This window comes from Uloborus diversus, chromosome 10, assembly GCF_026930045.1.
Source record: "Uloborus diversus isolate 005 chromosome 10, Udiv.v.3.1, whole genome shotgun sequence".
NCBI classification, from domain to species: domain Eukaryota; kingdom Metazoa; phylum Arthropoda; class Arachnida; order Araneae; family Uloboridae; genus Uloborus; species Uloborus diversus.
Window position 1 is genome coordinate 94,837,822 of NC_072740.1, and position 12,968 is coordinate 94,850,789.

A 12,968-nucleotide genomic window follows, 5' to 3' on the forward strand; every position below is an offset into this window, starting at 1 on the left:
AAACCGTAAGTGGACTCATCTATTGATCATAAAAAAAGCATATTTTAAGCGAAATTAATACTATTGTTTACTTTTCTTTAGTAATTACCTCTTTGAATATATACTTCAATCCTTGAAGATTTTTAGATTTTAGAAGAATTACGCTTGTACCAAATATCTTAAAATAAAAAAACAAACTTGCTGTCTTTATTATAATGCATATCAAAAACTACTCACGAAATATTTGACCGTTATGTACAGTGGCTCCCAAAAGTGTTCGTACACTTTGAAATTTTTTAGTAAAACCAAAATAACGCGCAACTGAATTCGAATATGAAGTCCAATATTTTTTCACATCATTCCTATGTCATTCTAAATAAATACCCTGTAGTTTTTTCAAGATATTGACGAATCTTCTTTTTGAAATGGGGCAAAAAACGAAGAGACAGAGAAATAATACGCCACAAAAGTCATCGTACACTCAAATATTTTCGAATAAATTCATGATTAAAATTATCATATGTCGTTTTTTTATTATTTTTGCATTGTGTTGACCCTTAAAATTCATTTGGCTTAAATTTTTTGTTTATTTATTCCTTAATATTGTGCTTATTACTTTAAAATAGCTGGTATTCGTAAAAAAAAAAAACACTATTCGAAATTTGAATTTTTTTCCTCACAGTAGCGGTAAATTAGTTTGAAATGTCTCTAAATTTGTTAATTTATTCCATTCTATAGTAAAGTGCTTGATAAAATGCTTTAAAGAAAAGAATCGAACCGAAAACAAGGCAAGAAAAGGTCAACTGGCAAAGTTGACAAAGCATGATCGGAGATTTAAAGTTAAAAAAATTATGAAAAATACACATTTGAGTGCTGTAAAAGATTCTGCAGAACTTAATGAAAAAAATTTACATTTAATTTTCACCTAAAATTGTTTGCCAAGTTCTCTAATTAACTGGATTAAATGGGACCTCTTCCCGCAGAAATTTCTTGTTCGTGCGAAAAACAGAAAGCTTACGCTTTCTGTCGCAAAATAAATGATAAGCTCTAAAGCGTTTTGGAATAACGTCTCACTTACAGATGAAAATAAATTCAACATTTTTGGTTAAATTGTTGTATAACTGTCAATAGAAGAAAAAATGAGGAATTTGATCTTAAGAACTTAGTTGGATCAGTTTATCAGGACAGTGAAGGGGTTCTTGTGTGAGGGTGTCTTGATGAAATAATGAATCATGCTGTTCATTTAAATATTTTAAAAACCAATTTTAAACTCTTAGCTAAAAATTTGGTTATCGGAAACAACTTTGTTTTTTATCAAGATAACGATAAAGCACACGGCTTTCAACATTTGCGTCTAGTACCTCAAAAATTATCCTAAAAAGTTTAGAAAATACCCCTTCAATCTCCAGATTTGAACTTAATGTAACATATTTAGAGATATCTGGAGGCTAGATTATAAAAATACGGCTCTGAAACGAAAATAGAGCTATAAACAATAACACTCGAAGTGTGGTTGAACACTTACTCAGAAATTACGCAAAAAAAGAAAGAAAAAAGAATGAAATCCATTTCCAGACGTTTAAAAGGTGTTGTTGATACTGCATGATATTCTACTAAATAATTACTTAATAAAAAGTTTGATTATTCAATAATATATAGACATTTTTTAAAGTGTACGAAGATTTTTGTGAGATAAAATTTCCGGCACTTTTTGGTTTTTGATTTAAAAAAATTAAGTTTAAATAGTTTTAAAAAAATCATGTAGTTTTGTTGAAAATTGATCAAAGATCTTATAATTAAATACCTAAACCGAAATATTAATTCTAACCAATGAATAGGGTCCTATTTCATTGAAAGTCGTAGGTGTACGAACACTTTTGGAAGCCACTGCATGTAATCAACTTTCAGTTTTGTTCACATAAAATTTGCGAAATTATCAGCTAACAAAATCTCCAATATTTTCATTTTTGTGAAAATTACGGTTCACGAAGGAAAGTGCCTTTAAAGCATATTAAAAATTCCTAACACACCGTTTTTACTTCACAATCATGCATTTAATATTTACTAGGCTCATAATTATCTTATTTTTGAATGTAATTTTTGTTTGATTTTTTTTTTTAAATAACATTAATTTTAGCGTGATTATTTTTTTTTTTTTCAATTTGCAGCAGTAAAATATTTCTTAGCTACTAATACAATCATTAACATGCGTTTTAAGTATTTATAACTGTCAGTTTAGGCCTAATAACTTCAATATAGTTCAATATAATGTTCAACGCAACGTAACGTTCAACGTAAGAAACATATTATGGCAGAGAAAAAAAATCCTGCAAGCATCTGAATGTGCTAAGAACAATATATCTACCATCTATTGTTTAATATTTGCATTCTCAGCAGTCAAGTTCACGATTTTATGATTTTCTTTTTTACTGAAGAAATACCATAGCAGAGAAAGCAACTTTCTGCAAAACCTTAAGGAGTTTCGTGACAGGTATGGTTGAAATATTCAACCTACGGATAAGTAAGCAGTAAAATTCCCTGCTTTCTGTTCAAACTTGTATTTTCTCTCCTTTCTAGTTATCAAAATCAGAAGAGTTTTCAAATGATATTTTTTTTTTTTTTTTTGAACAGATGCATTGATAGAGAAAGAAGAGAAAAGATTGATGGATCTTGAGAAGGTTGGATACTAAATTGATACAGAATACATTGGTTAATAGAGGAAGAGACAAAAGATAAAAATATTTTTAAAAAGTTACTAAATAATAATGAAGCTATTTTATGAGAGAAATACATCAATGAGAAAGGAAGAAAGAAAAGAAATAAACATTGAGACAGTTGCTAAGTAATAGTGTAGTTCTCTTTTGAGACAATCCCAATAGTAGAGGAAAATATAAATGTTTAATAAAACTGATTTTTTTTTAACAAACTCAGTGTTAAATAAATTGCCAATGAATGCGTTTTCTTAAATATAAGTAATATCATGTACAAGAATTTAAACAAAATATTCCTTACCCAAATTAATACTTTCACTAAGTGCGTTGAATCAGCAGTTGATGCTAGTCAAAAGCACGTGGTTTAAAAAGAGACCGAATGTATAATTGCAGCAGCTAAAATACAAACCAAGATTTGGAACTCGCCCTCATGTTGAATGGCTAAAAGCTGCTTAAATACTATGAGAAAGCGTTGACAGCGGTCAGGAACCTTCTGACCTCAAGTCACTGACGTCGGGGAAGTTATGAATAACGCCTATCTCCAGTGAGCCAGAGATTTGTAAGTTAGATGGCCCTCCAAGGTCCTCCCAAAATAATTTTGTTTACGTTCCCTCACTGTCAAATGTATGATCCAGAAATGAAAACGTGATTTTCAGCAACGTGATGAGATGACAGATGGATCGCATTTCAAACAAGCTTCTAGAAAAGAATTTGTTGTTTGTAGTCTTGCAACAAATTTAACTTTTTCAGAAGTGATGAGTCATTCCCACTTGTAGAAAATCTACATTTTAGGTTATCTTCCCGATATTATTTATCCCGATGTCACACTAAAAAAAAATAATTTGATTTGTTTTTCCTGTATTTGCTTGTAGACACCAATAAATATTCTGCAGTATCAAATTCTCCAGGGAAATCACCCTCTTGGCTGGAAAATATTTGTTTCGGTTTTGTTTACAAATTATAATCAGTAAAACTTTTTCTTTTCTTTTTGGAAAAAACGTGGCGGAAACAAGTATATTTATATGAAAACATTTATGTTATCTTTTAACTACGCTTTAAAAAAAAACATTTGAGTGGCAAAAAATTACTAGATAAATATAAATAACCCATTTTATTTTTTAATAATTTCTTCAATTTACTGAACTGCGTGATGCCGCGCGTGAGCGAGCATTAAAAGAAAGGTATCATTTCGTATAATGAAAGGAATAGGAAGATTATTTGGGAGTGATAGACAATAACAGGGCATAAAGACACAAATGTAATATTGGTACGAGTTACAAAACAGGAAAAATATTTTAAAAGTAGAAAATCGCCCGTAAAGGTATGACGGGTGAAATTTACTTCTTCATTTGAGGGAAGCAAATTGCCTGTTAGGTGAAATTTCGATAGTAGAAATTTTAATCCTAACGCCAGTGGATTAACCCCAAAAACCAGTAGATAGCGTTAATTGTTGACCACTTTTTCGTTTCTTCGTTCTCCTAAAATTAGTCTTACCAGTAAAACAGTTAAGTTACCGGATCCAGTTCAGCCTTGTTAAAATAAAGCATTTCCCTGCATGTCAGACATTGCCAAAAAATAGTATCAAACAATAAATAACTTACTGAATTTTTGGTGCTTCAATAATGAAATAATGCCGTCATGCTCAATCAGTGAATTGGCTATTGAATATATGAAGATTATTAATAGCTTTGAAATTAATTTGACGATTAATCTTCCTCCTTTCCAAACAAGTAAACATGGACTTTCTGATTATGTTTTTAGGTTAACTAAATGTGGTTTTTTTTTTCTATTGACATTAAAACTTTTTCTCTTTTTTTCTTTCTTTTTTTTTTTTGGTTGATGTTTGAAGGTAATTTTTGGTGTTTTATTGTCCTCAAACCAGCGTGTAGTAATTCAGGCCCAGAGCTAGTTTCTAGGCGCTTTCTCTTGGCATAAAGCGCTAGCGTCAAAAGATTTTTCATTTAGTGCCTCGTTTTCCCAAAAACAGAAACGGATTACATAAAATAATCATTAGAGATGTGCGTATACAGGTTTTGACAAACATCTGAACCCATGGGGCCAAGAGTTTTCAGCGACCGGAGCCTTAAAATTTGAATCTAAAAAATTCTTCATTTTAAGCATGTTTTATTACAGTAACACTAACTTTACCAGTTATTTGAATCAATGATTTGTATATCAGTTATTTTTAATATCACTTTTAAATAAAATATTGTAATTTTTTTATTCGCATCGTTTTGATTAATTGACATATTTTTAGAAAGGTAATTTATCATTAAAGTTAAACAAAACTATTTCTTTACGTTAGAAAAAGGGCAGTAAAACGATGTGTTGGGCAGAAATTTCGATGTAGTTTTGAAAAATACGAACTGGATATTTATCCTTATATATTATTTCTGTAGCCTGTTTTTGGTTTCTACGCCAGATTTTCCTCAATTCTTGATCGATTTCTTTGATTTACGCCTTTTTTTAAAGCTTATGGTGCAAGCTGGCTACTGACGAAAAATAGACCCACGGTCTAAAAAAATTTTTTTCAGCCGAAAAACTTGTTTTAAAGAACCAGAATGAGGTTTTCGGTTAAACTTATAACTTTAATTTGCGCTATGACCGACAGAGCTGAATAGCGTGATCGGCAGAGCGTTCTCTTCATAACCAGGAGAATGCGTGTTCGGGCGGACAATCTGCAGCAAAAAATTAGAGAAATATCGCGCATTACATGAACACTTAATTAAGTGAATAACAACTATGAAGAAATAGAATAAATGAGAAGGAAACGCTCCTTGCTGATATGAAAACTTGAAATGACTTTGTGCTAAATTACTTCTAAATTAAACTTTTTTTTTTTTTTTTTCCTTTTTAAGCTTTGGCTCTGGTAAGAAAATTAAAGCATAATGTAAGCGAAAATATACAGGTAACAGGTTTAAGATTTCAGACTACAATAGAATTGTTTTTTGTTCAGAAAAAAATAATAATTCGTATATTGAAATATATATTCTTTTAATGAGTTTTTGACTCTTTGTACAAATAAAAAAATTACTACCTCAATTTGAAGGGAAAAATATATATTTTTTCTTCTTTTTGCACAAAAACAAATAGCCTATCACATTTTTACTACATTCGAAAGCATAGTTCAATTTATTTTGTATTTTAACCGTGCTGTTAAATGATGAACACGTGCTGCCATCTAAGTTATAACGGTTTAAGGAGCCTGCGGTAACAAATTGTAAAAATTTTTAAGAATAAAAAAATGTTTCTTCAATAGCTTACCTTATATACTATTCCCTTCTCATTTTAGAACTTATCAGGCTGGCTAATGAAGAAAAATAGACTTACGGTCGAAAAATCAAGTTTTCGAAAACGCCCCTTGCTATTTCAAAACCTTGATGCTGCCTGTAGTTCTTATGCATTTTTTAAAAGCAAAGTTCTAATGCAGTTTTCCATTTTTTACGTCGCTTTCGGCAAAAAAAATAGCCTGCGTGTGTGTTCATATTTTAATAAAGCTTAAAAGCACTGGACTTAGTTGTTCGGTTAAATTGATAAGTTTTTTTCGGTAGAGCGTTCGGCTATAAACTCGACTATAAACTATCTGAACTTCGGGCAAGTTTGGGCTGTCTGATATAATATCAAATTCGTATTAGTATTACGCATTACATGTACTCATAACATACAAACGTAATAAAATAAATGCAGTGGGAATGCTACTTGGTGTTTTGACTCCTTTATGCAGACTACGGTTATCATTTGGATAAGTTGACTGTTAATCGAAGGGTGTTCTTCCTTTTTTTTTTAAGCTTTGACTACATCCAGATCACTCAGCATAATGTAAGCATAAAAAAGTATTAGATTTACCTAAAGGAAATCGTTTTTGTGCAGAAAAACATTTTCATTGTATGCTGAAATGTAGATGTTTCTAATAGCAGTGTTCGACCTTTTATACAAATGAAAAAATACTACGCCAAATTAAAACTACGAGTTTCACCCAGTAAACCTATAATTTTTTATTCGCGCGAATACGATATAAAGCATTAAAATTATTATCAACTTCATTAGCAAGAAATCATTTTCTACTCCTCTGCTTTCTGCTGAAAAAAAAATGCATTTTTTCTACGTTCGAAAAATTACACTTAAAAAACGGACTCAGTTCAACTGGTTTTGGTTTTGAATTTTAAGTGTTCGATTAAAAGAGAAACATGTGCAAGCATTTAAGCCATAACGGTTAAAGCAACCTTCTATGTGAAATAGTTCAATATTCAAACATAAAAACACTTATTTTCAATCTAATTTATTACTTCTCTATAATGTTCGTTTCAATCGTTACGTGAGATCTTCGTCATTCTTTAATCAAATTCCATGCTTTGCGAATAATTTTAAATCGTATCATTCTGGTTAATGACAAAACATAGAAGCGTGATCTTATTATTATTATTATTATTATTATTATTATTATTATTATTATTGGCAAAAAGCTTTTTTGCTGTTCTTTGCTACGCATTCCTTCAATGAACAGCTTTCGAAAAGGAAGGTGCAATTGCTAGGTTTGGTTGAGCGTCGTGCTTTTAATCAGAATGGCGCCAGTTCGAATCCGTGCCACTAAATATCTCTTTAATGTTTCTTTCTTTTCCGTCAGATGCTCACGTGAGCAGGACTGTATTTGCCACAACCTGTTTTTTCACATGCACAATTTTTGCTTTTTCACGAGTCACTACTCAACCACTTTCAATGATATTTATGTTTGAATTGAAAATATGTACGACCAAAAGGTGAGCGATGATCAAATTATCACAACGTTGTATTTAACGAGGTTTTGTTACTGATGTCTTTAAATTACATGCCTTCTCTCTGCGCTTACTTTTTTTTCGATTCTTCTTCATAATGTTCTTCCTTTGAAATTCTTAAAGAGCGAAATACCTTATGAAACGATTCGAAGGACAGTGCGGAGTTCCGCACGGGTGGACTAGTCCTTATATATTATTTCTGTAGCCTGTTTTTGGTTTCTACGCCAAATTTCCCTCAATTCTTGATCGATTTCTTTGATTTACGGCTTATTTTATAGCTTATGGTGCTGGCTACTGACGAAAAATAGACCCAAGGTCTGAAAATTGTTTCTTTTAGCCGAAAAACCTGTTTTAAAGAACCAGAATAAGGTTTTCGGTCAAACTTATAACTTTAATTTGCGCTATGACCGACAGAGCTGAATAGCTTGATCGGCAGAGCGTTCTCTTCGTAACCAGGAGATTACGTGTTCGGGCCCACGTCCGAACAATCTGCAACAAAAAAATTAGAGAAATATCGCGCATTACATGAACACTGACTTAAATGGATAACAACTATGAGGGAATAGAATAAATGAGAAGGAAATGCTCCTTGCTGATATGAAAACATTCAGTGATTTTGTGCTAAATTACTTCGAAATTGCACGTGTTTTTTTTTTTTTTGAAGCTTTGGCTCTGGAAAGAAAATTAAAGCATAATGTAAGCGAAAATATAAGTAACAGGTTTAAGATTTCAGACTACAATACAATTGTTTTTTGTTCAGAAAAAAAATAATAAATCGTATATTGAAATATATATTCTTCTAATGAGTTTTTGACTCTTTGTACAAATAAATAAAATACTATCTCAATTTGAAGGGTAAAATATATATTTTTTCTTCTTTTTGCTAAAAAACAAATAGCTTATCACATTTTTACTACATTCGAAAGAATAGTTCAATTTATTTTGTATTTTAACCGTGCTGTTAAATGATGAACACGTGCTGTCATCTAAGTTATAACGGTTTAAGCAGCCTGCGATAACAAATTGTAAAAATTTTCAAAAATAAAAACATTTTTCTTCAATATCTTATATATTAATCCCCTCTCATTTTAAAACTTATCAGGCTGGCCAATGACGAAAAAAATACTTACGGTCGAAAATTCAAGTTTTCGAAATCGCCTCTTGCTGTTTCAAAACCTTGATGCTGCCTGTAGTTCTTATGCATTTTTTAAAGCAAAGTTCTAATGCAGTTTTCCATTTTTTACGTCGCTTTCGGCAAAAAAAAAAAAAAAAATAGCCTGTGTGGGTGTTCATATTTTAATAAAGCTTAACAGCACTGGACTTAGTTGTTCGGTTTAATTGATAAGTTTTTTTCGGTAGAGCGTTCGACTATAAACTATCTGAACTTTTGGCAAGCTTGGGCTGTCCGACATAATATCAAATTTATATTAGTATTACGCATTACATGTACTCATAACATACACACGTAATAAAATAAATGCAGTGGGAATGCTACTTGGTATTTCGATTCCTTTATGCAGGCTACAGTTATCATTCGGATAAGTTGACTGTTAATCGAAGGGTGTTCTTCCTTTTTTTAAGCTTTGACTCCGTCCAGACCACTAAACATAATGTAAGCATAAAAAAGTATTAGATTTACCTCAAGGGAATCCTTTTTGTGCAGAAAAACATTTTCTTTGTACGCTGAAACGTAGATTTTTCTAATAGCAGTGTTCGACCTTTTATACAAATGAAAAAAATTCTACGCCAAATTAAAACTCCGGGTTTCACCCAAAAAATACATTTTCTCTACGATCGAAAAATTACACTTAAAAAATGGACTCCAACTGGTTTTGGTTTTGAATTTTAAGTGATCGATTAAAGGAGAAACATGTGCGTACATTTAAGCCGTAACGGTTAAAGCAACCTTCTATGTGAAATAGTTCAATATTCAAAGATAAAAACACTTGTTTTCAATCTAATTTATTACTTCTCTAGAATGTTTATTTCTATCGCTACGTGAGATATTCGTCATTCTTTAATCAAATTCCATGCTTTACGAATAATTTTAAATCGTATCATGCTGGTTAATGACAAAATATAGAAGCATGATCTTATTATTATTATTATTTTGGCAAAAAGCTTTTTTGCTGTTTCTTACTACGCATTCCTTCAATGAATAGCTTTCGAAAAGGAAGGCGCAATTGCTAGGTTTGTTGGGGTGTCGGGCTGTTAATCAGAATGGCGCCAATTCGAATCCGTGCCAATAAATATCTCTTTAATGTTTCTTTTTTTCCTGTCAGATGCTCACATGGGCAGGAATGTATTTGACACAACCTGTTTTTTTCACATGCACAATTATTGCTTTTTCACGAGTCATTACTAAGCCACTTTTAATGATATTTATGTTTGCATTGAAAATATGTACGACCAAAAGGCGAGCGATGATCAAATTATCACAATGTTGTATTTAAAGAGGTTTTATTACTGATGTCTTTAAATTACATGCCTTCTCTTCTCTTCTGCGCTTACTTTTTTTTGGTTCTTCTTCATAATGTTCTTTCTTTGAAATTTTTCAAGAGAGAAATGCCTTATGAAACGATTCGAAGCTCAGTGCGGAGTTCCGTACGGGTCGACTAGTCCTTATATATTATTTCTGTAGCCTGTTTTTGGTTTCTACGCCAAATTTCCCTCAATTCTTGATCGATTTCTTTGATTTACGGCTTATTTTACAGCTTATGGTGCTGGCTACTGACGAAAAATAGACCCAAGGTCTGAAAATTGTTTCTTTTAGCCGAAAAACCTGTTTTAAAGAACCAAAATAAGGTTTTCGGTCAAACTTATAACTTTAATTTGCGCTATGACCGACAGAGCTGAATAGCTTGATCGGCAGAGCGTTCTCTTCGTAACCAGAAGATTACGTGTTCGGGCCCACGTCCGAACAATCTGCAACAAAAAAAAATTAGAGAAATATCGCGCATTACATGAACACTGAATTAAATGAATAACAACTATGAGGGAATAGAATAAATGAGAAGGAAACGCTCCTTGCTGATATGAAAACATTTAGTGATTTTGTGCTAAATTACTTCAAAATTGCACGTGTTTTTTTTTTTTTTTTTTTTTTTTTTGAAGCTTTGGCTCTGGAAAGAAAATTAAAGCATAATGTAAGCGAAAATATAAGTAACAGGTTTAAGATTTCAGACTACAATAGAATTGTTTTTTGTTCAGAAAAAAAATAATAAATCGTATATTGAAATATATATTCTTCTAATGAGTTTTTGACTCTCTGTACAAATAAATAAAATACTACCTCAATTTGAAGGGTAAAATATGTATTTTTTCTTCTTTTTGCTAAAAAACAAATAGCTTATCACATTTTTACTACATTCGAAAGCATAGTTCAATTTATTTTGTATTTTAACCGAGCTGTTAAATGATGAACACGTGCTGCCATCTAAGTTATAACGGTTTAAGCAGCCTGCGATAACAAATTGTAAAAATTTTCAAAAATAAAAATATTTTTCTTCAATATCTTATCTTATATATTAATCCCCTCTCATTTTAAAACTTATCAGGCTATCCAATGACGAAAAAAAGACTTACGGTCGAAAATTCAAGTTTTCGAAATCGCCTCTTGCTGTTTCAAAACCTTGATGCAGCCTGTAGTTCTTATGCATTTTTTAAAGCAAAGTTCTAATGCAGTTTTCCATTTTTTTACGTCGCTTTCGGCAAAAAAAAAAAAAAAAAGGCCTGTGTGTGTGTGTGTGTTCATATTTTAAAAAAGCTTAAAAGCACTGGACTTAGTTGTTCAGTTAAATTGATAAGTTTTTTTCGGTAGAGCGTTCGGCTATAAACTATCTGAACTTCGGGCAAGTTTGGGCTGTCCGACATATCAAATTTATATTAGAATTACGCATTACATGTACTCATAACATACAAACGTAATAAAATAAATGCAGTGGGAATGCTACTTGATGTTTCGACTCCTTTATGCAGGCTACAGTCATCATTCAGATAAGTTGATTGTTAATTGAAGGGCGTTCTTCCTTTTTTTAAGCTTTGACTACATCCAGACCACTCAGCATAATGTAAGCATAAAAAAGTATTAGATTTACCTAAAGGAAATCCTTTTTGTGCAGAAAAACATTTTCATTGTATGCTGAAATGTAGATGTTTCTAATAGCAGTGTTCGACCTTTTGTACAAATGAAAAAGTACTACGCCAAATTAAAACTACGAGTTTCACCCAGTAAACCTTTAATTTTTTATTCGCGCGAATACGATATAAAGCATTAAAATTATTATCAACTTCATTAGCAAGAAATCATTTTTTACTCCTCTGCTTTCTGCTAAAAAAAAATACATTTTGTATACGTTTGAAAAATTACACTTAAAAAACGGACTCAGTTCAACTGGTTTTGGTTCTGCATTTTAAGTGTTCGATTAAAAGAGAAACATGTGCGGGCATTAAAGCCGTAACGGTTAAAGCAACCTTCTATGTGAAATAGTTCAATATTCAAAGATAAAAATTATTACACTTATTTTGAATCTCATTTATTGCTTCTCTAGAATGTTTATTTCAATCGCTACGTGAGATCTTCGTCATTCTTTAATCAAATTCCATGCTTTACCAATAATTTTAAATCGTATCATGCTGGTTAATGACAAAATATAGAAGCATGATCTTATTATTATTTTGTTTTTCTTTTGTCAAAAAGCTTTTTTCTGTTTTTTACTACGCATTCCTTCAATGAATAACTTTCGAAAAGGAAGGCGCAATTGCTAGGTTTGTTGGGGTGTCGAGCTGTTAATCAGAATGGCGCCAATTCGAATCCGTGCCAATAAATATCTCTTTAATGTTTCTTTTTTTCTGTCAGATGCTCACATGGGCAGGACTGTATTTGCCACAACCTGTTTTTTCACATGCACAATTATTGCTTTTTCACGTGTCACTACTCAGCCACTTTTAATGATATTTATGTTTGCATTGAAAATATGTACGACCAAAAGGTGAGCGATGATCAAATTATCACAAAGTTGTATTTAACGACGTTTTGTTACTGATGTCTTTAAATTACATGCCTTCTCTTCTGCGCTTACTTTTTTTCGGTTCTTCTTCATAATGTTCTTCCTTTGAAATTTTTAAAGAGGGAAATGCCTTATGAAACGATTCGAAGCACAGTGCGGAGTTCCACACGGGTCGACTAGTATTATTATTATTTTGGTACGGTTCTTTGATTTTTAGAGAATTTTTTAACTCCTGTTTTATTAAAAAGCGGAAATTGCTTCAACAATTTAAGAACAACATAAAGTTAAAACTTTTGAATGTGGCATCAAAGATGCTCATTAATTTTCAAAATTGAAGTAGGGAGTGGAAGAAGTGGTTATGTTCTAACCGATCGTTACAAAATGTTAGTAAATTTTTCATAACTTCTTTTTCCTCTCACCCCTTCAAATAGCACTATCAATATGATTATCTCAAAATGTAAACAAATGTCACATAACCTCTCCTTTCACACACTCCT

At 31.5% G+C, this 12,968-nt stretch overlaps 1 protein-coding gene across 3 annotated transcripts in view; it reads right to left on the minus strand.

Annotated features, from left to right (window-relative positions):
- Nucleotides 1–12,968, minus strand: part of LOC129231219 (sodium-dependent glucose transporter 1-like) — a 57,946-nt gene that overhangs the window by 28,473 nt on the left and 16,505 nt on the right. The window contains exon 1 of one of the 3 annotated variants that reach the window (XM_054865475.1): nucleotides 2,992–3,460. The exons of the other annotated variants lie outside the window; for them this stretch is intronic. The gene's annotated coding sequence lies outside the window, so the exon portion shown is untranslated. Of the gene's footprint in view, nucleotides 1–2,991; nucleotides 3,461–12,968 lie in introns of those variants that run through there. 3 annotated transcript variants of the gene reach the window in all.